This window comes from Notothenia rossii (genome assembly GCF_949606895.1).
Source record: "Notothenia rossii genome assembly, chromosome: 6".
NCBI classification, from domain to species: domain Eukaryota; kingdom Metazoa; phylum Chordata; class Actinopteri; order Perciformes; family Nototheniidae; genus Notothenia; species Notothenia rossii.
The window spans coordinates 12,081,975-12,096,310 of record NC_136909.1 but is presented as its reverse complement, the minus strand read 5'-3'; positions in this window follow the sequence as shown (position 1 = coordinate 12,096,310).

Sequence of the window (14,336 nt, the reverse complement as noted above, 5' to 3'; positions counted from 1 at the left end):
TGTTGTGTGTTGAATTTACTAGACAAAATATCACCTCACCAATTTCAACTCCAGGTGTTTTCTCAAATCCCTTTGTTCTTCAGGTCAAAGGTTGGAAAACCAGTTGCCATTTTGTCTTGACCTCATGTTCACGGTGAGCCACGGCAGTCACCATTTCATGAAATGCTAATTGAAGTACTCTGTTTGCTTTAACACACTGAGGCTGGGCATTCCATCTTCTAAAGAACATCATACTTCTTGTTAGAGTTAGAACTATTGGAAGTACTTCTGCTGGCAAATGTGTTTTGGCGGTTATGTGTTGTGTTGTTTAACCATAGTGTAAATTCCTATTTTAAAGATATTTTTGAGGAAACAACCGTTCTCCTTTGTCAAAAACGAGTCAGTTTTGAAACAGCTATTCCCTAGTGGATTAAGCTGGAATTTAAAATAGCGCACTCTGGTGGTAGTACAGAATTATTACCCAAATAGCGGAAACACCATAACATTGTGAATATTCTTCTTTGCAAATGTGTTTTGGCGGTTATGTGTTGTGTTGTTTAACCATAGTGTAAATTCCTATTTTAAAGATATTTTTGAGGAAACAACCGTTCTCCTTTGTCAAAAACGAGTCAGTTTTGAAACAGCTATTCCCTAGTGGATTAAGCTGGAATTTAAAATAGCGCACTCTGGTGGTAGTACAGAATTATTACCCAAATAGCGGAAACACCATAACATTGTGAATATTCTTCTTTGCAAATGTGTTTTGGCGGTTATGTGTTGTGTTGTTTAACCATAGTGTAAATTCCTATTTTAAAGATATTTTTGAGGAAACAACCGTTCTCCTTTGTCAAAAACGAGTCAGTTTTGAAACAGCTATTCCCTAGTGGATTAAGCTGGAATTTAAAATAGCGCACTCTGGTGGTAGTACAGAATTATTACCCAAATAGCGGAAACACCATAACATTGTGATTTTGAACCAAATTCATATTTCAAAGTCAAAACCATACACGGTACAACTTTATTTTAACATTTCATATTTTAATTTTGCATATTTTTATATATTAATTAACTTTATTAATATTTTACCTTAAACTTAAAAAAAAAAAAAAAAGACATCTATAAAAATAATAAAACTTTGAGCAAAAAAAAAAAAAAAAAAAAAAAAATTAAAGTTCGGACGAACAGCAACGACGGTGCTAGTCAGAAGATTAGTGCTTCATCTTTGATAGGTTAATAAATAATTAGAGAACATGTCACCAAAACAAACTAAGTTGAGACTAGACGCAGGGCCAGGCTCAACTGCAGATATCAAGGAAAGGGTAAAAATCAGATCAGATGCTTTAACAGTTTCAAGAATCAGTCTTTATTTATTTATTCTTGAGTAACTTTACTGATTTGTGGTGTTGTGCGTAAGGCAATATCTCATTTGAGTGAGGGGCACCAGCCCTTCATGCAGGTCACTCTCTGAGAGAATAGTTCATATTTTCCCTCCAGTTTGGAGAAATATTATTTTATCATATGTTAGTTCAGCAGTGTCAACCAATCCTCTAATCCTAGAGTTATTGAGACGCATTAGCGACACCAGGGGTATTGTTTTTCGCAGCAACGATGACGCATAATACCATTACAAAAGCCATTATTGAAACAAGTAAACTATTAGAAGTGCTAATTGCTGATTTTTTTTTTATAGTGAATATGCATTTATACCATCAGAAAACCATAAATCATACGATATTTTTGTACCCCTTGTGGGTACACGGAGAAGTTATATTTATTTAATGCAACGTTATGAGTTTTACATGTCCTGTACAGAATAGGGTAATCATTGCAATATTAATTGAGCATTTTATGCTCAAAGGAGGGAGTGTCATGATTATACAGAGATGTTGATTTCAGTGACGTTGTAGTTAATAAATAATAACATGTAGTCAACAAGAGGTATGCCGAAGCTCGGGCCTTCTCCAAGGAGGGAGTGGTCCAGTTTTAGATATTAGACAAATAGAAGTGGATGAATATGTCAGAACTCTGAGTAATATTATGCAAGTTTTGTCTACACAGCAGGCTAGGAAAACTACAGAGATACCAGACGAGACACCAGAAGAGACTCCTGTTCGGCCAGGTGATTGGGTGAGGGTGAAAGTTCACAAAAGACAGTGGGCTGATCCCCGGTGGACGGAAGCGTGAAAGGTTGTAACAAACTTCACACGCGCTCCGGTTTAAAGGTAAAGAAAAAGGAGCAAATTGACACCACCTCACACATTGTCACCCTTCACTGGCAACTTCCAGAACATTATTGGGAGTTAGGACTGATTTGGCAGAGCTGGAACAAAACAATAAATAGAAATAAGATAAAGATAGAAACAGCTCAAAAGACAAATTGTCTATAGATTTTTATAGATTGTACATTAATGTGAATACCTATTTTTTGTTTTACATCTGTAAAAAGAGTCCAATTTGTTATGTTGTTTTTGTACTCATTATTTAAATTCTGTAACGGACACAACCAGGTTTAAAATAGAGATGATGAGAACAAAGCCAAACCAATTGTGGGGTCCCCTAGGGATAAGAGTCAGAATAGCATTGTTGATTGTGCTCATTACACTTGGCACCTTTCTGGTTGGAAGGGGAGTACAATATTATGTAAGGCATGGATCCATTAGTTCACTCATAGAATGCCCACATCACTAACAAGACTCCAGCTGGGTTTCAGAGACTTTCACTTATCCCCAGAGCCAAAAGATCAGCTGAGCAATAAGAGGAGGAGTTAGAAATACTCGGTCCCAAACAAGAGGCGGTTATAATCAAGATGATTCACCCCCTTATATGCAGTTCTTGTATCAAATGATGAGATGGGTTTAAGTGATTGGGATATGTAAGTGATGGGGATTTACAGATTAGGGGAATCTCTAAATACACTGGATCCATGTTTTAGTCTGTACCAGAAACACCCCCTGTTAAGCTATGAACAACCGATCGGTGACCTGAGCACAATTATTGAAAATGATTGTTAGACACAGGCTACTAACCCACAAGTACAGCTTTGTACGTACAAACTCTATGAACAAGATTCCCCAGCAGATAGTGGCGACATTGCAGATATGTCCAGTCACAAAAGTTACTACGGTTCTAAATAACAGTGAGATTTAAAGTGATGGAGAAAATATGGAGACGTTCTTTTATAGTGTGTGAAATATGTGGTGCTTGAAACATCTAGGTATTTAAATGTATAGAAGAAAATGGTTTCCTGAAAGAGTTAATTGGAATAAACATGTTACAGTGGGTGAAGGCAATGTTTAGGGATATGGTAAAATTATTAGTAGACATGAATTGTGTTTAGATGGCATTTAACAACTAAGATGGATAGCATGGTTAGGAAAATAGAGTGGAAAAGGTTGGATTTATTTTACCTCAGTGTGTTAGAATTTAACTATACGTAATGCCTCCCGAGATCTCTCTCTCTCCACCTGTCAGAACGCTACGACCCCATCGTCCAAGCAGACAAAAGACCTCACCACGGAAGACTCCTCCTCCTCCATAGAACAGACAGAGAACCAGAGCTGAACCAACAACTCCAACGCTGCATCCAGAACCATCTCCACCTGAGGCACCAAGAACCAAAACCAGGTGACATAAAAAGGCACACTCTCATCGGTCCCCCACAGGACATGAAGTTCCAAGCTGAGCCACAAGATTTGGACACAAGAGCAGAGTGTGGGACATGAGAGCGGAATACGCCCTCCATGCAACAAAGTAGAGACTGTAAAGGAGGAGATGAAAAGCAAAGCAAATGGGACACTGAGAAGAGTTACAGCGGAAGGATCCAAGAGCGGATGGACTGAGGAGAAGGTGGACGGAGGAGAGGAAAGAACGGAGGAGTTGGCATGGTCCGGCAGAATGTGAGGGGGTCGTGGCGACAACCAGAGGGGGAGAGAAGGAAAACGGGAGTGAGTGAGTTTACACATAAACACACTTCTTCACCAACGAGAAATACGTAAAGAAAAAGATTTATTAGCCATGAATTAATCAATTGGTGAATTTATAAAGAAAAAAGAGGAAACTATTAAATAACCCTAAAAACACACTGAGGGTAGAACATATTATTCAATCTTTTCATAATATGAACAAATTATTCTTTAAGAGTTTTTTTTATTCATGTGTGAATTTGGGGAAGATTTAATTTGTTACAGTATAGACCTACAGTTTAAAGGGATGGTTTTAGTAACCACTCTATAAAAGCAGACAAATCTTTATTTGTATGGAAAATGTTAAAGGTAGAGCTAGTACCAAGCCAAAGATAGTGTTCCAATCTAGAGTATTGATTTCTCCATTGTAGCATGGTTATTACCTCAGGAGGGAAGATTAAGGTGGAAATAACATTTGTTTTTCGTCCAAGATGTAGAGTTTTAAAATGACACTGGGCAAAGAGCGAAAGCAAAGTTTAATTAAAAAAAAACAAACTAATGTAGTTGGGAGTAATACATGCGGGGCCTTGGATCACTCATTGTGATGGTGCATATTTGTTACAACAAACATCGTTTAGGGAGAAGGGGTCGCTCAACCCACCCTGCAGATGTTTTAAATCTTACTTGCAGCTTCAGAGGGAGCGCACGGCACCAGAGTATGAGTTTTAAAAGACAAGCGCCACCAGCTCCTAAAGGTCATCCATTCAATCAGTGATGACCTGACTTTTAGAGATGTTATTTAAAGGAGAAACATATCTGCCATAAGTGTAAATTCCGGAATTGAACTGCAAACCATTAATGAAATGACTTCTGTTTTAAAGTCCTTGTTAAAGGAGGGAGTGATTATCACATGCTCGGGCACCCAAGGTTCCACACACTGTAAAAGGGGTTAGCATAGCTATTTAAGTAGACAAGAATTGAAAATAAATTAGTATAATGAGTTATTGATATTCCACTGGTTCTCACACCATTTCAGGGACTTTATCACTGCATTAGAACAGACCACCCAAAGGTAATGAGAAGGAACTTTTAAGTGATGAAACTCTACAACTGTTGTAACTGAGCAAAATCTTCTCCCAGAAATGACTGTCTAGAATGCCGTACCCCAGAGTAGAACGTACAACGGCCCCTTCTAGAGAACATATTACTTTCATACCTTAAATGGTATGAAAGGAGGGAGGGTAAATTTCTCAGGAGGAGACGGTTACAAATGCTAGCAGAACAAGACGACCCACCCCGTATACAGATGTGGATGACAATGATGAGTTAGTTTAAATGATATGGATGTTCGGAGATGAGATTGATCAATGAATGTCCAGCCGATGTGATTCTTTAAATGATGAAATCATGTGAAGAAGTGAGCAAAATTAAAATGGAGTGAATCCATTTCAATTTACTTCATACTATTCCAAGATAGCATATTTTTAATATTTTTATTATTCCAATTAATTTTACACTATTCTAAGATAGTCCATTTTATTTGACTTTATTACTTTATACTATTCTAATATGGTAGATTTCATGTTGTATAAATCATTGCTATTCTAAAATGGTTTGTTTCTTTTCACTTTGTAAAAACAAGTGCCTTAACACTGAGCGTGGTATGAGAACGGTTTCTGTGAAAGGAGGGAGGAAGAAATGTTCTGATACCAAGCCATTGCTGCTATTTTGAAGAATGATATTGAATGTAAACACTAGAAGTTATGCACAAGGGAAAACTTTTATGTTTGAACACAGACAAGAATTTATTTTGTATTTTTGTAAAGCCGGCTGTAAAACCATTCCATTTGATTGTATGTTTGTTAATATGTAATATGCAAAGTTCAGATGAAGAACTCATTGATTTCAGTATTATACACACCTTTTAGGTGTGTAAGGAGGGACTGTTAGAAATTAAAATCAATGTTTTGATGGTATAATGTAGCTTAAACATACCGTCAGTTCAAACGCTCTTTTATAGTGAAAAACCAGAAATTCTTGTGCACAAGCAGTTAAGCTTTTATTCTGAAAATCCTTCATCTACGGTTAGCATGTAGCATGTGGCTAATATACGATTTCCTGAAGAGGTGAATTTAGTAGCGAAATGATATGGAGTGGTGCAAACCGAAGCCTACTGATTTAACACTACAACTATAGATGTCGAGATATTACCATGCTGAATATTAAATGAAGGTACAGTTTATTTGAATACATTATTGTTTACAGACGAGTAGCATGTGACAACATCCGGAATGACCGGCAACCAAACGAGCCGAGAAGTATTGTTTAGAGTATTGATTACAGCGTTTAGAATGTGTTAAATGAAAAGTGATGAAAGAGAATATGAGGAGAAACGGCGTGTTAAGCATATATTGAATGTGAAAAGAACCTATCCTCTGTTTAAATGCAATAACGGACATTGGAGACGAGGTGAGCCGGCTGGCGGGGAGGAGCCAGCAGAGGATATATATAGCAGCGCCGGGGGAGAGATCCGCTGTCTTTCTTGCTCAGGAGAACCGGACCACAGCTGTTTGTCTGACGGAACAATATTCTGTCTGTAACACTACCGCGCCTTTTTTAATTAAAGTATCCCATTTGAATCTTTTCAGAGACTCCATTTAGTCTCATTTTAAAGCTTCTCTCCTGGACGCGAGAATAAAGAACACATTTTAACACTTTCCTGCTTGTCTTAAGGACTTCTTTCCTTGCATGACCTCTGCAGCTGCACTCTCCATCTCTGTGAGGGGTGTTTGGCCCCAAGCTGTCTTCCTGATGTATCGTCTTGGCATGATGACTTTTCTACAATGTTTATGACATTAAAATTAAAACATATGTATTGTAATATTACACTAAAATATATATAAGACTAAACTTAACTTGTGCTTCATGTCGGGGTAAAGTGAGTCAGCGTCTCACTTTACCCCACAGCATCTGTCTCACTTTACCCCACAGCCACCATTTTAGAAAAAACAACATCTCTAGGCAATTCAGGCTAATCTTTAACTAGCATCAATCACATGGTTTTATATGTTGGAAGTTCATCAACATGTATGATATAAGTTTTTCAACCTGAATCAATTTGCTTTGATATTACAGTTGATTACGTTCGCAGTAAGAAAATTTACTTTTACATGCAACAAACACATTTTTGTGAAAAAAAATACTTACCACAGAACCAGCACCAACTTCTCCTTCATGACAAGTGGGGGGTGGGAGGGGCTTGAAAACATTATGGTCACATGACCGCAAATTTGTTTCTTTGCCTAGTTACAGCGGGTGTCTCACATTACCCGGTGTCCCACATTACCCCGCTCTCCCCTATTGACTCGCGTATATTCAAAAAAGTAGATATTTGCTTGTTCCATTCAGGTGCTTTATTTAGAGGTTCAACATCAGCTGGCGGCCCACTGCCGACGTGCAACATTTGCACAGTATTTAAAACAAAAGAAAACAAACAAGATCCCTCGGTCTTACGGATTTGTACGGTCAAAAACTTTTCTCTCGAGACTTCCTGCTGTGTCATGCTGGCCGCGTCATTTATACCCGAGCACGCCCTAAGATTGCTTTCTATAAATAACAAAACATAAACTAGAGCTGTCCATAAGCAAGATAACACGTTACAAAACAGTATAATAATATTTCACAGTATTTCAGCTCATTTAAGTTAAATTAAAGAATATTCAATTCGCGCACAAAAACATAATTCATTACCATAAAATAATGTGCATAAATGGCTCTTACAGCCTCCTCATTATGCAGATCGGCCCTTTTCATCATCATTAATCCAAATCTGCAAAGTAACTAAATGTAGTACATGATTTACCTTTGAATTGAAGTTGGGTAGAAGTACAAAGTAGCAAAACATTTAAATACTGAAGTAAAGTACAAATACCTAAAAATTATACTTGTACTTGTGTAAATGTACTTAGTTTCTCTACACCACTGCTTTAAACTATAAATCATCACTACATTTCTAAAGAACAACAACTGTTTATATTCAGTTGAACCAATACAAAGCCATTGTTACTGCAGTGTGCTTTCTCAGCTGACAGGATTTCAGCAATGGAGAGTGGTAAGGTAAATTGATGTGCGGCAGAAATGGTATTGATAGCAGTAGGCTTAGGATTAGTTTAGAGTGCAGCTGGACCCCGTTTAATTCCATTAGCCTATGAGGAAAATGTTTTGTCTGTATTGTGAAATTACGTGCTGTCACATCATCATTTTATCTGATGAAAAAATATACAGAAGAAGACTTGAACCAACAATGTGTACATTATTCTTTCTTTATTGTCCCTTACAGTTACATTTAATTCATTTATGTCTGCTTTTGGAAGTCCTTACATTCTCAAAATCATGAGATAATGAGATGATTGTGTGGCAGCTATCTGTCTATATTATCTGTGTATTTGTGTGTAATAGCATCCAAAGCATTCACTGACTATGATTCCAGCGTCTATGAGAGAACGTCACTTAATGTAAATACATAAACACAGACACTCAACCCGCTCCTGACTCACTGTGAGCAACATTGTTATACCACACCACTGTCATATTGTATTAACAGTGAGAGGTTTTTGTTGCTCGTTCTGCAGTCTGACTTTAATCCTGATTTCTGCTTCACCCCTCTCAGACCCAGCTCCAGATGTTCAGCTGCTGTGTGTTTCCCTGCTGCTCACAGGATTTCCGGCGTCAGATCGGGGTGATCATCCATTGTGTTTAACTGCAAATCTCCTTGTGTGTAAACTGCACTTCAATCAGTTTTATCGTTGTGTCCCTGAGAGTCCCGGCTGTTGAATCAATGGCTTAAAGCAACTGCATTACACAGATCCTTAAAGGGCATGTACACAAATAGACATTCACATGCAAGCAGAATGAACATAAATACACAGATAGCTTCCAGGGGATATTGAGCCTCAAAACAGCCTCCTGATGTTTTTTTCTCCGGAAAATGGGTCTAACAATAATACGTTTAAATGAAAAAGTTTTATGGGTTTGTCTCACCTATGTGGTTATTCAAAGCCTGCTAAATCTATTCTAGAAAACCCTGCAGTCTGAATAAGCCACTTAGTCATTACAAGCTTAAAGCTGATCTGTCCTTAAGTCATGGTTTGCTGACACAACAGAAGATGACTCTGCATATTTCAGCAGCATCAGCATCATGGGTTGGTAGCTGTCTGTGCTGTCTGTCGCCTGTAGCGCTGTCACCTACAATTACTCTGGTCTGCATGGTGACTCAGCGAAGCACTCCAACTTAGAGGGACTCTTGAAATCACCAGTGTGCATCAGTGATATTACTCAAGCTGAATCAGGCAGACAGGATGGGACAGCAGCCAAACAACAGAATCCTAAAACTGTCAGGCTGATGTTTATGGAAGTTAAACTGCACTGCGGAGTGCTGCAGATTGATGCAAAACAACTCTTGTATTTTTTAGGATACACACACACGCATGCATTGTTAGAGGTCGGATGTGGGGGGTCAATCATGTGGTGCAAGAGATAAAACTCCAGGGCCAGCCCACCCTCATACATCTGCATCACCAGCCAGCGTTCATTCCATTGTGCACATTGTGCGTTGGCCTGTGTGTGACCACCACTGGTTTATCTGCCCGTCAGATGCAGAAGACTGAAGTAAATAGACGATAATGGGCTCATTGTGTCAAAACCCTGCTCTCTCATGGGGTTACGTAGGCAGCGGAATGAAAAAGGGACAAAATGTTCTTTCATTGGCTGATCTTGCCCGGTTAAATGGTGCTTCTGGGGGTTCTGTTCAGTGACAACATCTGACATATGGGTGTTATCAGCACAGATAGCACACACAACAAACACAAAATAACTAAAGGGGAATTCATGGTTTTAGATTTGCACAAACAATGCAGTAAATATATTTTGTACAAAGTCTATCAAAGATAACTTTATGCATAAATCCCACACATCGCCTGTTTGTATGGAGGAAGCTTTCATCCAAGAGAACAATGTAGCTTTTTCTCTGTGAACAGAACCTCATGCTTCATTATTGGGAGTTTTATATGAGAAATGTATTTTGTCACATGTCTTGCAATGTGACGGTGTGAAAAGATGCTCAAACTCTTACCGGATGCAAAGATATTCCCTTCAGGTTAGCTATCACAACAGATAATGATAACTTTTTAATTGCTGGAACTAGAAATTATGAATTTTACATTATGATCTGATGTTGTTTGCTCAGTCCACATCCAGCTAACACTTTGAAGGCCTATATCACGACTGGAGTCACATACAACAAAGACAATTGATTTAGTTTTCCTCTTCTCATTTTCCACTGGGATACTTGCACTGCTCAGGTCAATGAGCTGATAATCCCCTGTCATGCTTATTGATCGATGTAGTGATTTATTATCTGGCTGTTGGCCATGCGCTCATGGGGCCGATCCATGATTTCCGGTCTCATCAACAGTAAAAGCTCCTGAGTCTGTCACGTTAAAAAAAAAGGCATCACTACCACTGTGTGTTTTGTCCTTTTATGCACTGCGGTAATCATTTCTAGCTGATGAGAAACCTTACAGTTCCTTCCTGAAATAGTTCCTATTGATTTCAAACATAACAGGATAACACGGTCGATAAGTGTAGTTGCTGCACTCGGTTGTTGACATTTAAACCAATAACCACTTGCTTCCCACTCCTCCTGCAGCTAACTGCACCAACAGTTACAATTACATAAGCAAGTTTACAGCTTTAGGTTGTGAGTTATCGTCGGTTGAAGTGTTTTTAACATACAATTCAGTTTGCTTTGCGAGGACGTTTATGAACATTTGTCTATTATAGCACTGGAAGCTGTCAATGCTCAGAATACGGCATGCTGATTTCCTTTCTAACAACATTTGCTCAGGCAAAGGCCCAAACAACTTGAAATGAGACCTGGTGAGCTTCCCTCTGACAACAGGGAAGATGTATACAGTAACTACAGCTCTCATTGTCCTCAGAGATTAAGGCACAAAGCACATGACCACAAAACACTGCTCTAACTACCAGGTTGTTTTCCTTGACAACCATAACATTATCCTTGCAAAGCAATTATTCTCATTATCCACATGATGAGTGATGAAAGAGTGTTATCCATGCTGCTGCTTTATGTTAACAGTAATCATTTCCTCATCATCTCTGTTTAGAGCTGAAAATAAGACTTTCACACTACTTCCTGTAAATATTTAGCACTCTGGTGAACCTGTATCCACAGAAACCCAGAAACAAGTCTGTCAATTTTTGTCATGTAGTGAAGTATGTAATTGTTCAACATGACTTTATCCATCTGCCCAATGTCAGTCCATATTCTGTGTGATGGAAGTGACAGTCTGGAGAAGCAGTTTTTCTGTGACTGACTGGGTTAAGTACCAGAAAACAGAGAGCAGAGCTGACTTCTCTCTCAAACTGTGTCCTTTCTGTGAGGTTTCAGCACTAGCACTCATATAACAATAACACTGAAAACCCTCTTGGACAGCTAAAGGCACTATCATGACATATTGGGTTGTAATGTAAGAAATGGTGATTAAATGCACTCAGATTAAGACAAATGGGCAGAGATGAAGACTGAGAGGAGGGAGCAGGTGTAGCAGGATTTACGGAGGTAGCAGAACTCTATGAAACCTGATGATGGCTGCTGGCATTAATAATTCAGCAGTCTCTGAAACTTCAAAAAAAAAAATAGATCCTGCATTATTTAAAGTGCACACTGACTTAATTAGAAATATGAATTAATAATGAGATTATCCTTAGCATTCAACTTAAACTACTGGCAGTAGCACTCCGACGATCAAGGACAGATCATATTTGACTGTCGATTTTAGACGCTAAAAACAATTGGAAGACCAAGGCTTTGAAATTAGCCATGGGATGTAATTGCTATTCAGGACGAGTCTCAATGTCGTTGCTGCAGCCAGGGGTGGTATTACCGGAGACCTACATCGTTCAGTCAGCATGAAAAAATCTCTTCTGAGTTTTATTTGATCCTTTTGTCTCTGCTGCCTGGCTTTTCTCATTAGACACAGCTGACACAATCTGGGATGTTTTTGCCGGTAGTCTCGCTTCCTGTGCGACCAGTTTCACACTCAGCGCTTCAGCTTCGACAAAATCAAACCCTCTTGAGAAAAGCACATCCTGTTTACTTGGTATATATTTGCTTATTTTATTAAAACATTTCACATTCCTGTAAAAGTAGGGTATGCTGATGTTAATCTAAGCTACTTTCGCCAGCCATAATACTAAGATGTTTCCTTCTTTTCAAGAGCATACACAATTGGGGATGAACTGCAGACAATGATAAATGGCTTGGATTTGACACATGCTTTCAAGAGGCTTTGTTGCAGTCCCTCTTATCTGCCAAACTGTGTGAAAGCTCCACCCTTTCTTTTGTCCGCACTGACTCCCGCCTTGTATTATTAATGACTGCAGTCTGCATGATGAGTGACAACACAGACAAAGAAGAAGTGTGTGTGTGTGTGTGTGTGTGTGTGTGTGTGTGTGTGTGTGTGTGTGTGTGTGTGTGTGTGTGTGTGTGTGTGTGTGTGTGTGTGTGTGTGTGTGTGTGTGTAAATATTAAAGCTATAAAACTTGAGAATTATGGAACGATTCAAAAAAACAATTGTAGCATATACTTACATATGCACATATTTGGGATTTCCATGATTTTAGGAAATCATTTAATACTGTTTGATGTCACTGTATAACAAACAGTGTTTCACAATGTTTCTATTTACCCATACAACTTCAAGTAAACTTCCTCAAATAGCAATTCAAATAAAGTGCATTCGTGCAAATCTGAGTACTTTGCAGCTTCCTGTCATTAAAAAACATCCTCTTTAAGCAATCTTCTTCCTAAGTTTGAGAAATACAGTTAAAGCCACTTTTGTAAACATTACAACACACTACTGCTACTCTAAGCCTGTCTGACAAAAGCAGTAACAAGGCCATTGACTTCATGTGTTGTGGAAAGTAAATGCAGTGATGCCTTTCGATCCCAAACCAATTTGATTGACCTCAACGCATTTCCACATCTGTGAGCAATATGCATTAACCTACTTTACAGAGGAGGATTTTCTTTCTGTGTTCATTCAGCCGTTGGTTTTGTATGTATCCTGTGTAACAAAAACTCATTATGGTAATTGGACTTTGTGTCTTTCAGCATATTGCAGGGTGTCAAATTGTGCAGTTACAATACCAGAGCTTTACTGTTCATGGCAACAGGCAACAGAAACGCTCTCTCACACACACACACACACACACACACACACACACACACACACACACACACACACACACACACACACACACACACACACACACACACACACACGCAAGCCGCACACACGCACGCACACACACACACACACACACACACACACACACACACTAACACACACTAACACACACATACACAACATTGAGTGAGTCATATCTTTTGTTAAAACGTCTCCCCTTAATTTTTGTATCGCTTTTACTGTTTTTTTCTGAGCACTCACATACCATCTTATGGGCGTCTGTTGTTTATTATGTCTGAATGAATACAATATATATATATTTTGAAGTAGCTGTCAAATGGCAGTTGTGTCAGCATCATCCGTTCTGAGCATGCAGAGGAGAGTTGACCCACTTTGTGGTGAAATTTGTCTCGCTGATATCCTCCCTTACTTTCACGTCTTTTGCTGCCACCATCAACTAAAAGAAGTTAAGGGGACCTCAAAAGGGAAGGAAGTTGTCTTCTTTGTTTCTCTCTGTCCTTGTTGGCACTGTTACACAGTCAATATAAAAAAGAAACAGCACTGCTGTTGACACGGTTCATGGATAGCACATTCTAGTCGAGTCCGACTGAAAGTAAGTTGCAAACTAACAAACATATCTGCCCTTTAAAGCACAACATTTACAATATTCTTTCATAATGCATCAACTTGATGTAATATAGTGACATTATCTATTTACAGCTGACCAAATCCAGCTCAAAGCAGTAATGCCAGCTTTCTATTGTAGGCAGAGCTCACTATTGCACTGAGCAGGAGAGAAGTCTGCTTCATGATACAAGGTCTCCTTCGTATCTAACTTAAAAACATGAAAACACGCCTTTTCTTGCACCTTAACGTGGCATGTTGAAAAAGCGTTCAAGCAAAAGGTGTTCAACCATTAACATTCTTCCGTTGAAGCATACTGGACCTTTTACTGGTCCATCCAGGTTGTAGGACATCAAGAAATATTATAGCAAAATCAACAGAACACATTGAACACATTTGTTATCCTAGACAGAGGCTTATTTGAGGTGTCCCCCAAGGATCAGTGCATGGAACCTTGCTTCTTTTACTCTTTTTGTTACCCTGAATGTGCGATGGGGCAACAATATAAAGCATGCTGTGTTTGTAAAAGGAGCATTCAGACGAGCCATCTGCATGTGGTGTG